This window comes from Lacerta agilis, chromosome 16 (genome assembly GCF_009819535.1).
Source record: "Lacerta agilis isolate rLacAgi1 chromosome 16, rLacAgi1.pri, whole genome shotgun sequence".
NCBI lineage: Eukaryota > Metazoa > Chordata > Lepidosauria > Squamata > Lacertidae > Lacerta > Lacerta agilis.
This window is the reverse complement of record NC_046327.1, coordinates 13,013,305-13,027,655: the sequence shown is the minus strand read 5'-3', so window position 1 is coordinate 13,027,655 and position 14,351 is coordinate 13,013,305. Positions and strand designations below refer to the sequence as shown.

General features: G+C 41.4%; 1 protein-coding gene across 3 annotated transcripts in view; it reads right to left on the bottom strand.

Moving 5' to 3' along the window:
* Positions 1–14,351, bottom strand: part of LINGO2 (leucine rich repeat and Ig domain containing 2) — a 580,298-nt gene that overhangs the window by 214,591 nt on the left and 351,356 nt on the right. For all 3 annotated transcript variants that reach the window (XM_033173427.1, XM_033173426.1, XM_033173425.1), the window contains one exon: positions 2,801–2,960. The gene's annotated coding sequence lies outside the window, so the exon portion shown is untranslated. The remainder of the gene's footprint in view (positions 1–2,800; positions 2,961–14,351) is intronic.

Below are 14,351 nucleotides of genomic sequence, written 5' to 3'. Positions count from 1 at the left end.
ACCACTTGGAAGGGTACTATGGCCCCCTGACCCCCAGATAGAGACATGCCTTTAGTAGGATACCCAATAGGCTAAAGTTGCAACCCACCACCTTATCCACTCAAAAGTTGTGATGATTTCTAACAGGTAGGCAAAAACCTGCAGACCAGCCACTTTGTCTGCAGGGAAAATTCCTCCCTGGCCCCAAACATGGTGACTCAATATCTTATAGCAAAGTCTGAATGTTGCCTTGCCTGCTTACCTTTGGGCAGGACTGTGGCAATTAGAGACCTGCAGCTAATCTTGCACCAAACGGAATTATATGGAATTATAGTAGGGCATTATCCCAAATGATTGGCAGGTACTCCATGCATATGTATATTCTTAGCTGATACGGGAAATGTATATTAGGAAGCTCCCTTGTTCGGGAAGGTGCTCAGTCCTTTGGGATGTTAATCCACTGAGCCTGTCTGTCTGGCCAGCAAAGACAATAAACGTTCCTTTGTTCTTCTCATGCAACAGCCTGGTGGTATTTTCCCTTCAGCCTGTTAATTTGCAACAGGACCATTTAGGAAAAGGGCGGGAGGGTGGGGGAATCTAAGGACAATCTGAGCAGGCCAAGCTCTGCTGTGGCTTGCCTCTCTTGGACCTAAATGAAGACAGATCCAATGCTGTAGCCATGCCCCTTCTCAACTCCAATTGACCCATTCAAAAGGGCTTTCATGCCTTACTGGGTGACGTCTGGGGGAGGCTCCCAATTTCTCCAATGGTTGCACCATGACCTTAGTGCCCCAGAACTGAGCCACGGCTGCGCCAGGTCATAAATTTTGCTTTGCTGGAGTCCCAGGTAATCAGCCATTTTGCAAGAAGAATCTGGATACAGTCATACCTTGGTTGTCGAATGCCCTGGAACTCGGATGTTTTGGCTCCTGAACGTCTTAAACCAGGTAGTGATTGTTCCTGTTTGTGAACCTTCTTTTGGAACCCAAACATCCGACGGGGCTTCCGCAGCTTCTTATTGGCTGAAGGAGCTTCCTGCAGCCAGTTAGAAGCTGCACCTTGGTTTCTACACATTCTGGAAGTCGAACGGACTTCCAGAATGGATTCCATTCGAATTCCAAGGTATGACTGTACTAAGAACTGTCTTGTCTATGTTCAGGTCTTCATGCAACCTATATTTTATCACGTTATCTGGGCTTTGTCCAGTTTATCCAAGTGGGATATGTCCCTGTAGAGCTGAGAACAGGACCAGCCAAATGTCTTCCTGTTGATGCACCAGACAAATGACAAATTGGCTCTGTGTATCTTATAGCATGATGACCAATGTAACAAGAGTTGATCAAGAGTTGAACGGGACACTATTTTCTCAGTTTCATTATTAATGTTTGTTATTCCCTCACCTTCAAAAGAGTTTCTGTTTCCCAGGTGGCAATGGAGATTGGAAAGTCTTGATCATGCCATCTAGAAAGGAAGAGGTATCACCAAACACACGTGTTTCTAAACTGACTCTGCCCACCTCCTCCAAATTTCACAGTGTGTTGCATCTGATGTTACAACATATTTGGAGTAAACCAATAGAAATCCATGGGCATGGTTAACTTAGGCCCATTAATTTCAAAGGGTCTATTCTGGGGAAAAAAAAAAAAACTTGGTTTGATACAATCAAAAGGATCTCTTTCTGAAATCATTTACACAGATGAAATTTTAAACCTGCCCATAGCTGCCCATATCATTTCCCAAGCTCTTTATTTTGCATTAGATTTTCTCCTCCTATCGCTGTTCCATTTCTTTCCCAATTCTCTACAGCAAATGTCTTTCTAGATTTGGCTAAATAATGCCCTGTCCACTCTAAATACTGCCTATGTACTTACGTATACACACTTTAATATTTCCATAATAAACTCAGGTTTCCCAGCTCATTTGTAATCCTCTCTCAAATTTTACACCAGAACTGTAGGTTAAAGATCCAAATGTGGCATCCATATATATCTGTGTAACATATTACACGTATAGACAAGGACACATGGTAACACTTTGATTCTTGGAATCTTAGAAATTTTCTGAAATATCCTCATCATGAAATCATGAAACCCTTCCAGTTTTCAAAGCGCTTTCCCCTGCCCCATGGGATAAAAACTGATAAATGTTTAACACTGTGGTGCTATAATAACCATGCTTATTGGAAAGTGACCTCAGGATTTCTCTTGTGGGATGTTTTAATATTTGAGGGCAAGGAGATGGCAGAGAATGGAGCGAGAGGCAGTGACAAGGGAGAACGTAAGAGAAATTGGTACCTTTCAATTTTACAAGAGAGGGAAGAACGCTGTTCGGTAATAGTGAATCTGAAATTGAAATGCGCTTTTCACATCTGTGTTTGTACAAAGGCGGTTTGACGAGGATATAAAAGGAACACAAATGTGATTGCTTCTGCAAGTATTCTAACCTGGCAAATCTAATACTTTTTTTTTTTTTAATGGCTAAACGAGTATTTACCTTGTCATCGCCTGAGTGAGACAGTAAATATAATGTCTGTCTGCTCCATTCTGCCATTCTGGGTTATGTGATTAATTTTATTATACCTTTTTATGTGTGTTTTCTTTTTAACCTTTGTGCAGCTCAAGAAGAGAAGGATCCATTAAACTACACATGCTTGTCTGAGATCTCACAGTAAAAGAACAACAACTTTTTTATGTCAAGCCATCTGCTGCACCGATACGGCAAAGAAACTGAAAAACAATATGCAATGGAATCACTAGCTGAAGTTCCTTTCTTTAAAGCCTTATGAAGATGCCAGGAAGGCAACAAGGACCATGGGCCTTACCTGTTATACTGTCTTTAGAAGTCCGGTCCTTGTTGCTGACCATACAAAGCTCTTGGCCACTGGTTAAAATCAAAGCGGAGTATTCGATCATGATAATCCCAATGCGTCATGGATGACAGACTGTCTCATGGCACCACGTTCCAGCTGCTTGAAACAAACCCTGCAAAGAAACAACAATGGCAACAAAATGTGACATTTGTATTTCATTTTAATTGAAAAATAACGAACCATATCCAAAGACTAGGAGGCTCCCCACTTAATCAATAAGAGCATCATAAAGAAGGCAAAAAGATATATCGACACATCAAAGCTTTGTGGAACACATAATCCGATGAAGGCATTTTATTCTGTGTAGATGCTACTTGTTACAGCTCTATTAAAAATGTAAGGATTAATTAAAAATTATCATTAAAAGCGAATGCTCCACCAGGATTCTCTTGCAAGAACAGAGCTCCTCTGGAGATCTACTGCTGAAGTAAAGCAAAGCAAAGCAAAGTTTTTTTTTAAGAGTTGAGATCTAAGAAGCATGTCTCAGGTAGAGAGAAGGGTACAGCTTTTCAAAATGTTCTATTACACACTGCCAGCTAATAAAAATATATTTTGTGAGCATACAATAAAATGATTCAAGATTCTAGCAGTGAGTATAGCTTTAAAATCAAGGACACTAAAATCAAGGACAAACACTTCCAAAGTGTTTGAGCATTGATATGAGAGACCAGCACCACCCACTGCAGTTTGGGAAATGTAGCTGTGCAGGTATGTGCGTACCTGTCAGTTTCCAAACTGCTCAGATCTATCCAATTCACTTACCTGCACTGCTCTGCGAGGCCTGCAGTCATGCAGCACACAGAAAACAAAACAAATTTGGACTTTGCAGAGGACTCAGACAATGACGACAATGGTGCCGCACATTAAAATTAAATTTAATTATAGATTAAAAGTTAGGCATTGGGAAATGATAACACTGTAACATTTGTAAATAAATAACATATGCATATTGAAATAAAAAGCATACACACATTGAACAGTTGCTGAACTCACAAAACTACTAGGTGTTTCTTAATAATAACACAAAGTTGCATACGCTGCGTAAAATTACCAAAAATGTGGATACACTGAAATTTGTCTAACTGTTACATGGGTAGGCAAACTAAAGGCACAGGGGCCAGATCCAGCCCAATCGTCTTCTCAGTCCGACCCGTGGACAGTCCGGGAATCAGTGTGCTTTTACATGAGTAGAATGTGTCCTTTTATTTAAAATGCATCTCTGGGTTATTTGTGGGGCATAGGAATTCGTTCATTCCCCACCCCCCAAAAAAAATATAGTCCGGCCCCTCACAAGGTGTGAGGAACAGTGGACCGGCCCCCTGCTGAAAAAGTTTGCTGACCTCTATATCAAAATTAATTTATTCATATTATGTCTTAGAGGAAAGGGAAAAGAGATCCCTACAATTGTGTAATACACTTCAAATACATATCTAGTTAAAATAATGCCGTATGTTATATTGAATATAAATGAGGGGGGAAACTTTTCTTGATATATGGCTTATACCACAAATATGATAATGGATGAAAGCATTATTACAATTTGTTATTTGTAAGAAAATTTATTAGGTTTCCAAAGCAGTTCTAAAAATTTAAATTGGACACATTGTTCATACATTATAGCTTAAATTAGTAAATAGAGGGCTTCAGCCCTTTCAGTGACACCGTAAAAAGCTTAAATCAGCCAGAACAGGCTATCACATGAAATTACAATCCAGAGACATACAGCTTTCAAGAAATCATAATTCAGTTTTGCCAGTTTATCAGATACTGAAATGTTCAGCTCTCAGTCCATGGACTTAACATGATGTCTGGTGTGATGTAGGTGGGTGTGGTTTGGAGGAAATGACCTCCTTGGCCAAATCAGGACCTCTGCAAGGCAAAGGTCGCACACTGCTGGTAAAGAGGCCAAACATTACACCATTTCTTTAGGTTGATCGGAAGCATGTGAACATTGGAGCTCTGATGTTTCCTTTCTGCAAGCGTGGCAAAACATGGCAACTATTACTGAGTGACTTCATGGAGGAAACAGTTCATTATCTGCACTTATTTTCCACTTACTGTTTCTTAAAGTTTTTCGTGGAAGACATAACCAAGAGAGAACTATAAATCAAAGCAAAAGCAATCATGGACGTTTTTGCACAGCGTGAGTTACATAGATTGCAAAGTCGTAAACAGAGTAATATCTGCTAGGAAACTACCCAAAGTCAGTTTGTAAACAAGAAAATGCTTCTTTCTTTGATTGGGCAAACTATTACTCTTTGACGCAACAGTGGAAAGAAAATATGCATCATAGTTCAAGGGAGCCAAAATTTCTCAGAAGACAACCCTGAACATAAACTTATGTAGAGTCTTCCTAAAACACTATCATTGGGGACTGTGATCAAGTATATGGAGTAAAACATTCCATGGAGCCACCACTAAAAGCCCCTGTCCCTTGTGCTCAGCAGCCTGGGCTCCCTTCCTATTAACCGTGCACAGCTCTATGCAGTCATTCCTTCACATGGGTAGCCACCCTCTTTCTGAGCCTTTTCCAGACCTCACCCTCAAAAGATGACATCTCTAAAGAGCTGGATCAGATGTAAAAGGAACTAGGTTTTCTAAGCTAATAGATATATGCACCCATTGATAACGGGTGTTATGCTAAATTCTCATGATTAGATTGTATCAAATGGAATGTTGCAGTGTTCCATTTTAAAACCCAGGTATCCACACATGACATCAAACCCAGGTAGAAAGGAATATGGGAATATGGAGGGGTGAGAATGCACGTGCCCCCATGGCTTACCTCCAATCCCTACTTCTAGTTCCAGTTTGACATCTGCACAAGTTTCTGATCAGTGCCCTCCACCCCACTCCCTTACACTACCAGCTAAAACCATGTCAGATTTTTGGGTAAACCTTTGAAGAGCATCCCCAAGTTTCACCAATAATGGCTTAAGTGTATGATGGGTGCTCCTCCCCCATCAAAAATGCTACACACGAAAACATTTCATTCTGCATAAGAATTATGTCATATTGGATGTCTGTCTTCACTTAACCGTGGTTACACACTGCATAACATTTCCTTCAGATCTATCTGCCTTTTTTGAAGTCATAGAAGTATAAACAGTTAGGCCTGGTGAGCATTTAAGGTCCCCATCCTTAATTTGCGGGTTGCCATCTGATTGGATTTCACTTCGATTCTGATTTGATTTTAGGATGTATTTTAATTGATTGCTTGATTTTATGGTAATATATTATATATTTGATGTTAGCTGCTCTGAGCCCGGTTTTGGCTGGGGAAGGCGGGGTATAAATGAAATAATAATAATAATAATAATAATAATAATAATAATAATAATAATAAATAGAGATGGAGTAAGCACAGCTTGTGGATATTAGTCAGAAATAAAATGAACCATCCTATCCAGCCACCCCCTTCCAGGTGATGGATATTTCACCACTTGTAAAACAAAAGTAAACAGCACATCAATTATAACACTAAAATATTATGTAAGAACTTGCAGCTAGTTCCATGCATAGGATAATGAAAGATGGTGTCTCAAATTCTCTTTGAGATCTGAAGCATTTTCTTACCTTAAAAAAAACCCATCAGAAAAGTATTCTAAATGAACACGAATGCACACATACTCAAGCTCATGTTTGCCTATTAGCTTACTGCTAGGCTTGAGCTCAGCAGAAGCAAACTGATGAGTTTTCCTTTCTCAAAATAACCCTTGTGATACATACGGTTCGGTTTCAAGGCCTGCTATTTCCAGCTGACCACGAGAGGTTGTAGAATACTGTAGAGGCTTCTTCGGTCCATGCAGAAAGCATGTATCTTGCAGCTCGCAGTGTAATATTTCAAAGCAACTGTTCCACAGAGCAAACGGCAACATGCTGTTTTACTTCCTCTCCTGCACCAGTTGCTGCAGTAGTTAACCAAGGAAGCTACTGTTTCCAAATAAATGGGTGAGTCATTTTTCTGTCATCCATTAAATCACCAAGTCATACTCATTGTATGGGGCTTAAACTCCTCATACATGGGGACATGGGGGAATATAAAGTCTGTACTTCTGTTGATTACTCAGTGCCTGAATCATTCTTAAGTAAACTGGACAAGACACATGAGAGTTTGCTATCTGGAACAACCCTGCGCTCATGCGCTCATGTGCTAAAGACAACTTGGAGAGAGAGACTGTATAGAAGTGTTTATATGCTCATGCTAGAAGTCTCCAAGCCAAGATGGATGAGTGTTTGGTCTTAGAGGATGGTATTGATATAGTGAGCATAACAGAAACCTGGTGGAAAGAAGGGAACCAGTAGGACTTGATTATCTAAGGATATGGACTCTATAGCAAGAACAGAGAAGGGCATCTGAGAAGGAGGTGGTGTCAACTATGTATGACAAAGAAGGCATTGAGTACAGCAAGATAGAAATCTAAAAAAGAGGCAGGCTCCTCCACAGAACTGTTGTGGGTGGCCATACTGGGCCTGCTGCGGGATAGGAACAGGGCTTTCAGGCTTGGCGATGTGCAGCTTTACAGCGCTGCGAGAGCCAACCTGAAGAGAGGGATTCGACGGGCCAAGTTGGATTATAGGAAGAGGATTGAGGACAACTTCAGTAGTAACAACAGGAGGCAGGTGTGGCAGGGGATTCAGCATACTGTATTACCAACTATAAACTGAACCTTGGTGCTGTTGATGGTGATCCTTCGCTGGCAGAGGAGCTTAATTTCTTCTTTGCACGCTTTGAGAAGGAGCCATCGGAGATGACAGCATTACAGCCACCAGCCCACAGTGGCCCCTCACTCACTGTAGAGGAGCATGAGGTGAGGAAGGTACTGGGGGCAGTGAATCTGAGGAAGGCTGCTGGACCTGATGGAATCACTGGAAGGGTGTTGAGGGGCTGTGAGGTCCAGCTGGCGAGGGTCTTTACTAAGATCTTCAATAAGTCCTTACACCAGTCTATTGTTCCACCCTGCCTGAAGTCGTCAACTATTGTTCCTCTGCCTAAAAAATCCACAATTAGCAGTTTGAATGACTACAGACCAGTTGCACTTACTCTGATTATTATGAAGTGCTTTGAGAGACTGGTACGCAGCCATATTATTTCCTGTCTTCCATCGACATTTGATAGCTACCAGTTTGCATACAGAGCAAATAGATCCATGGAAGATGCTATCACTACTACTCTCCATGCTGCTCTGTCCCATCTGGAGCAACCGGGGAGCTATGTGAGGATGCTGTTTGTGGATTTCAGCTCTATCCTATCCTTCCCCATAGATTGATGTCCAAACTAGAGGTGCTTGGACTTTCGTCTCTGGATTTTGAACTTTGTGTCAGACCGCTCTCAGAGGGTTAGAGTAGGGTCATATATGTCCACAACCCTTAGCCTTAACATCGGCTCCCCACAGGGTTGTGTGTTGAGTCCCCTGCTCTATACCCTCTATACATATGATTGTACAGCTACCCATCTTAGCAACAAAGTCATCAAATTTGCTGATGACACCACTGTGGTGGGGCTCACTTCCGAGGGGGATGAGTCCGCCTATCAAGACGAGGTGGAGCGGCTCTGTGGTTGGTGCGGGGAAAATAATCTGGTCCTTAATATCGCTAAGACCAAGAAACTGGTAGTGGACTACAGGGAGGAAAGGGCAAGACATTCAGCCCTTGTATATTGGTGGGAACCGGGTGGAGAGGGTGGCTGTATTCAAGTTTTTGGGTGTTACTATCGAGCAGGGTATGACCTGGAGCGCTAATACCAATGCTCTGGTAAAGAAGGCCCAGCAGAGACTTTATTGCCTCAGACTTTTAAAGAAGAACAATCTGAGTGAGAGACTGCTGGTGTCCTTCTATCAAGGCAGCATAGACAGCATTCTTACATACTGTATCTGAACTTGGTTTGCCAGTTGCACAGTCACAGATAGGAAAATGCTCCAGAAGGTCATAACCACAGCCCGAAAGATTATCAGTCATCCTCTCCAATCGTTGTCTCAAAAAATCAAACAACATTCTACAGCATTCATCTCATCCTGGATATAGTCTGTTTGCACAGTTGCCCTCAGGCAAGAGATACAGAACAATTAAATCAAGAACGAATAGACTAAATAACAGTTTTTATCCAAGAGCTATAACTATTTTAAATGCTGTAACCAAATGATATGATCTTGGGGAGTCGTGATGGATGGTATGTATGTGTATGTGTGGCTGTAAATGTAAATGTATAAATGCATATATGTGGCTGTAAATGTGGGATGTCATTCAATTTCGTTGTACTATGTACAATGACAATAAAGTATCTATCATCTATCTATCTATCTCATCTATCTATCTAAATGCCACAAACCCAAAAGTAAGGGTTTCTGATTTGCTCCTGCAGCCAATCAGAAGCCATGCCTTGGTTTTCAAATGGTTTTGGGAGTCGAATGGACTCCCAGAATGGATTAAGTTCAAGAATCAAGGTACCATTGTATGAGATTACCCTCCTGCACCCAGTTATGCATTCTTAATCACATTGAATTAATGGAACTTGAGGGTAAATTATTTATAGTGCATTGGATGGTGCTCAAGGCTTCTGTTTCTTGCTATTCTCATCCATCTGGGGGCTTGACATACTTATGCTTTGGTCTTGGACCTACAGCTATTTTGAAGAAAGCTACAGTAGTCAGCAAGCAAGCTCCAGATATAGTTCTCCACACATGTCAAGGTCAAGCAGCAGGTGAGAAGGGAGTGTATTTTGCAATTGCTTAGCAACATAGGTCTCAGATGGAAGTGATGGGGCTCCTTTATACTCAGTTTCTCTAAATCTCTGTGTTCTAAACCATGCAATTTGGTACTGTCAACCCAAACATGTAGCAGCCTCTCAGAGACTCAGACAGAGGGGTAGCATAAACTGGTCTAGAATACTTTAATTGGAGGCACCAGGGATTGAACCAGACACATCTCCCAGCTTCTGCACTCTGAATTGGAAGGCTACAATTGCAACTTCTACCAGGAACGCCAGAGGAATTTAATCTTTGCTAAATCTAGCTAACCTCCTGGACTAATGCGCTGACTGGAACTTAGTTATCCTCCAAATTTTGTACTTCCCATGAAAATGGTCTCATAATATGTTATCCAACCCATATTTTGAGAGAAAAATTATATAGTAGTTGTTTAGAAATGCACATTTAAATATTACTATATTTAAACATAGGGTTTCATGCATATTTTTCTTTGAAATTTCTTAGCAGATTAGTGTGGAATCCGAATGGAATGGATTTATGGATTATTATATGCAAGGCTGGCATAGATAAGATAAAAGACTGATTCATCCATCCTTAAGCTATAAGATGTCATGGTCCAGGATTCAGTTATAGGTTTAATAAACACCTATTCAGATGAGGAGAAGTGAGTGAAGTCATTTAAATGATTGTTAATCCTGGCCCTCATATGAAGGAGTTACATGAGAACACATATATTAGAATCTTGCACAGAAACACTCCACCCCATCAATCACTCATTCCTGTCACATTTTCCATTCTGATGATGATGATGAATTAGATTTTTGTTTCTCCCCTCTTCCTAAGGGTGCCCAGGGCAACAACTTATATACTGCTTGATTGTAACCAAACCTAAGTGGTTTACAAGAAATATTATAATTGTCCATTTAAAAGAAAAAAAAAATTATTATCTGAGACTCTGTCAACCTGTCTGTCTTTGCTCCACCTTCTTCATGCCTATTATGGTCCTGGGAGACCAGAGGGGAGGGGAGCTGTTCACAGCAGGAGGGGGAGACCTACTGGCTTCTTCAGCAGTCTGCCTGATCACTATCTCTTGGCCCTCTTCCTCTCCAGCTTCCGCTTCTCTGATTCTGGGCTGCTCTCTGCCACAGCCTCTTCCTGCTCACCAAACCCTGTTGCCTCTTCAGCTTCCGACACCTCCTCCTCCCAGTCTGCTCCCTCTTCTTCCTCTGACCACTCATGGTCATCCCACCGCCAATCTGAGCCTTCTTCCCTTGCGGGTTCCCATAGCTCAGGCATAGGCAAACTCGGCTCTCCAGATGTTTTGGGATTACAACTCCCATCATCCCTGACCACTGGTCCTGTTAGCTAGGGATGATGGGAGTTGTAGTCCCAAAACATCTGGAAGGCCGAGTTTGCCTATGCCTGCCTTAGCTGGTGTCTCTCTCCCCCCCCCACACACTCCTCTGCATCCAGCCAGTCTGTGACAATCAACCTCTCTGAGAAAGTGAGATATCTGAGAAAGTGAGATCTAATGAATCCTACAGCCACTAGGATGCGCTCATAGGGACCACAGCATTGCAACATTGAAAAAAAGTATTTAAAGACACATTTTCATGCAGATTTAAAATCACGGACTAATGCAGAAACAGAATGGTCTGATGAATGAGAATGTGTGAAAATTAAATGGACCAGAAATAGAAGGAGTTGGCCATCCCTAGGGCCAAGTCATGCACTATAGATAATACAGAAAGAACTAGTAAATTATGCATTGTATAAGGGGGGGGGTGTATTTGCTGTCATTAATTCCCTAAATGGATAATTTCAGGGTGATATGAGGGGAAATTAATAATTTTAATTGATTCTTACATAGTAAATGTGTGTTTTTGTGAACCGTGAAAGAACAAGCCACATTCCAAGCGTTTTCAAAAAAAAATCCAGAGGCGGCATTTGCTTCACTGAGCACAATGGGAAGATCACCATATCTCAAAGAGTTAGTTGCACTATCTATAAAAACTGAAATTCCCCGAACTCCTCAACTGAAAACAATTAGCGGTGTAATAATGAAGGCATGCTTTTCACAATTACTATGGGATAATCACCAGGCTTGTTTTGTGACTGATGAAGAAAGATGCTGAATGGAAATTTAATCACTGGTTTCCTATCCTAGAGTGAGATGCCTAACGAGATCACATAATTACAGCCAAATGGATTTATATCTCTAGCTGATGCACAGTCATGATTACCTAAGGAAGGAAGCAGAATCTGATAAATCCAAAAATCAATAAGGAATGCTTTCAACATGTAAAGACGGACTTGTACATGATGCCTTCGGAAGGCATAAACATACTTCTCAGAGAATCAGTTCTGTTATGCTGGGAGGAGAAGACAAACTGTCATGCATGCATGCATTTATATGTCTGTAAATGGTGGTGCAGGGAACAATATGCATTTAAAAAATGAGGTTGACATATGCTATATAAATTAGGGGTGCACACTGGCTCCCAAGATTTGTCTTGTACTTATGCTTTAAAAAAAACAACAACCTGATTTATGAGTTGCTCTGTGCTCTGTCCGCTTCGATCCGTGATTGGTTTCTGAGCCACCCTGTGTAAAACAAAGCTATGTGCTGCTCTTACTCTCTTATAGGGAATCTGAAAAAAACAGCTATAGCCTTTTACCCTTTCAACAGCAGTAGGTGAAATTGACAGGACCAGTACTCCTGCCAGAGTGGATTATGCCTGCCAGACTGAAGGTCCAGGATTTTTGTGTGTGTGTGCAGGCAGGAAAAGGGATTCGTTTTCTCTGCAATCCATATTAGGGCAATAGCTTTATTAGGCCAACAAGAACTCAAAAACAAAACAAACAAACAAACAAACAACAACAACCCCATATTAATTTAACATTTTTAGGAAGGAGTAAGGGTGTGCCTTTTTTGCTTTCTTAAAATAAGTAAGAAGCGGTCATGTTGTGTGTATTTCTGCTTGCACGGTTTTTTTATATATTTAAAGAAAAAAGCATTAGCAGCTGCATACTGGCTGGCTGAACTTTCAGAGCATGCTTGTGTCAGGAAAGGACATCCTCCAAAAGCCGTATCAAAGTGAGGCTGTCCTTAATGCTGTCTGTAGAGTGCCATCTATGCCTGGTTCTCTTCTGAGTTTAATCGACCTTTGTTAGCTAATGATTGTTGGGATGAAACCATGATAGGCAAGCAGGACAAGATGGTGAGATATATGGAGCACGGCCTCCGATTTTACAGGTTAGAATTCACTGTACTGATTTATGTTGTTCTCATGTCCTGCTTGCAGACTCCCCATAGGCCAGAACAGGACGTTCGATGGGCCTTTGACCTAAACCACCAGGAATCTTCTTATGTAAAATATAAGTAATTTGGTGTGCATTGTGCTTCTCTGTTGGGCACTTTGCACCAGCATAGGCGATTATTTCGTTTATGCAGACTCAGATCTGATATCTAGGGCTTCCAAGTTTATTCCCTTTAATGTCTCTTGGAAAGCAAGAGCTGGAAATACACACACTAATAGCACCTGTCTTCAAGGGTCTCCAGATGGGGGTTATATTAAAAAAAAGAGCACTTGTGCAGGTGCATAAGAATAGTGCAAATATAAAGTGTGCTCACCTTGAGTGATGCCATGAACGAATAAACTGACATCTTGCAAGTAAACAGATTTACATACAGCCATCTCTAAAATCAATGATTTACTCCAATTCCATTCCCAAGAGATGGACATATATATATATATATATATATATATATATATATATATATATATATAATGATAATTAATCTAAAGTCTAAGGATGCAGACTACAATAACACGGGATGTGTGCGTAATACTGCATTGTTGCAAGTCACCTTAAACACACACATTGAGCAGGCTAATCTATTCTTTAAGCTTCCTTCCATTATCACAGGCAAGATTTTTGTTGCTGCTATAAACGGACTTGGACCATCATCTGCAATAGAAATTCTGTTTTAGAGACAGCTGCTCCCATCTTAATTTCTGGCTTGCGAACTGGAAAGCCACGCCAAAGTCTGCCTCCCAATGGCACAGAAGACTATGATGTGTGAAACTAAGCACTTTCCTTTCTGTAGTTCCCTGCCCCTGCCATGGGCTACGCTGGGTTGGAGGGTATCTTCTGTTATGTATTGAAGTTCTCGCCCTAGGCCACTAGGGGGGTTGTGTATATAGTTTCACTCTGCCCACCGTTGACTGCAGTTGTCACTCAGGTCCACAACATGCAAATGAAGGATTGAGAGTGCCGTTCATGGATCGGGTAGCTAGAGAGAGAGTTGTTTCTGTTGCATGTTACTGAGTACTATATAAGCAGGCTGGCTGAGCCCTTCAGTCCAGTTCTGTTCCAGCCTGAGAATAAAGAGAGCTGCTTGGAGAATCACTGTGTCGTCTGCTATGTCCACCCACTACTTAATATCTTCTGTTTAGGAATTATACAAATCCAGGCACACAACACTTGCTTGCTTGCTGCCCTCCACCCTATTGCCCTTTGGGTCAGTTGGAAAATCAGGGTTCTGCATCGCATCGGGTGCCAACGTAAGAAGAAATGGGCACCCCAATTTAGACCCTCCAACTCTTGAAGAGTTATACGGATGGTGAGGGGGAAGGGAAATCACGCCTAAATAGACTTCTGAGAGAAAGGAAAGGGGCAAAATTTTGTTGGGAAATCCTTTAAATGCAATTGACCGTGTAGCCTAATCTCAGAGGACAAATTCACCCAGTAACTGCAACATCATCACTCAATGACCGTGATGTCATGTAATT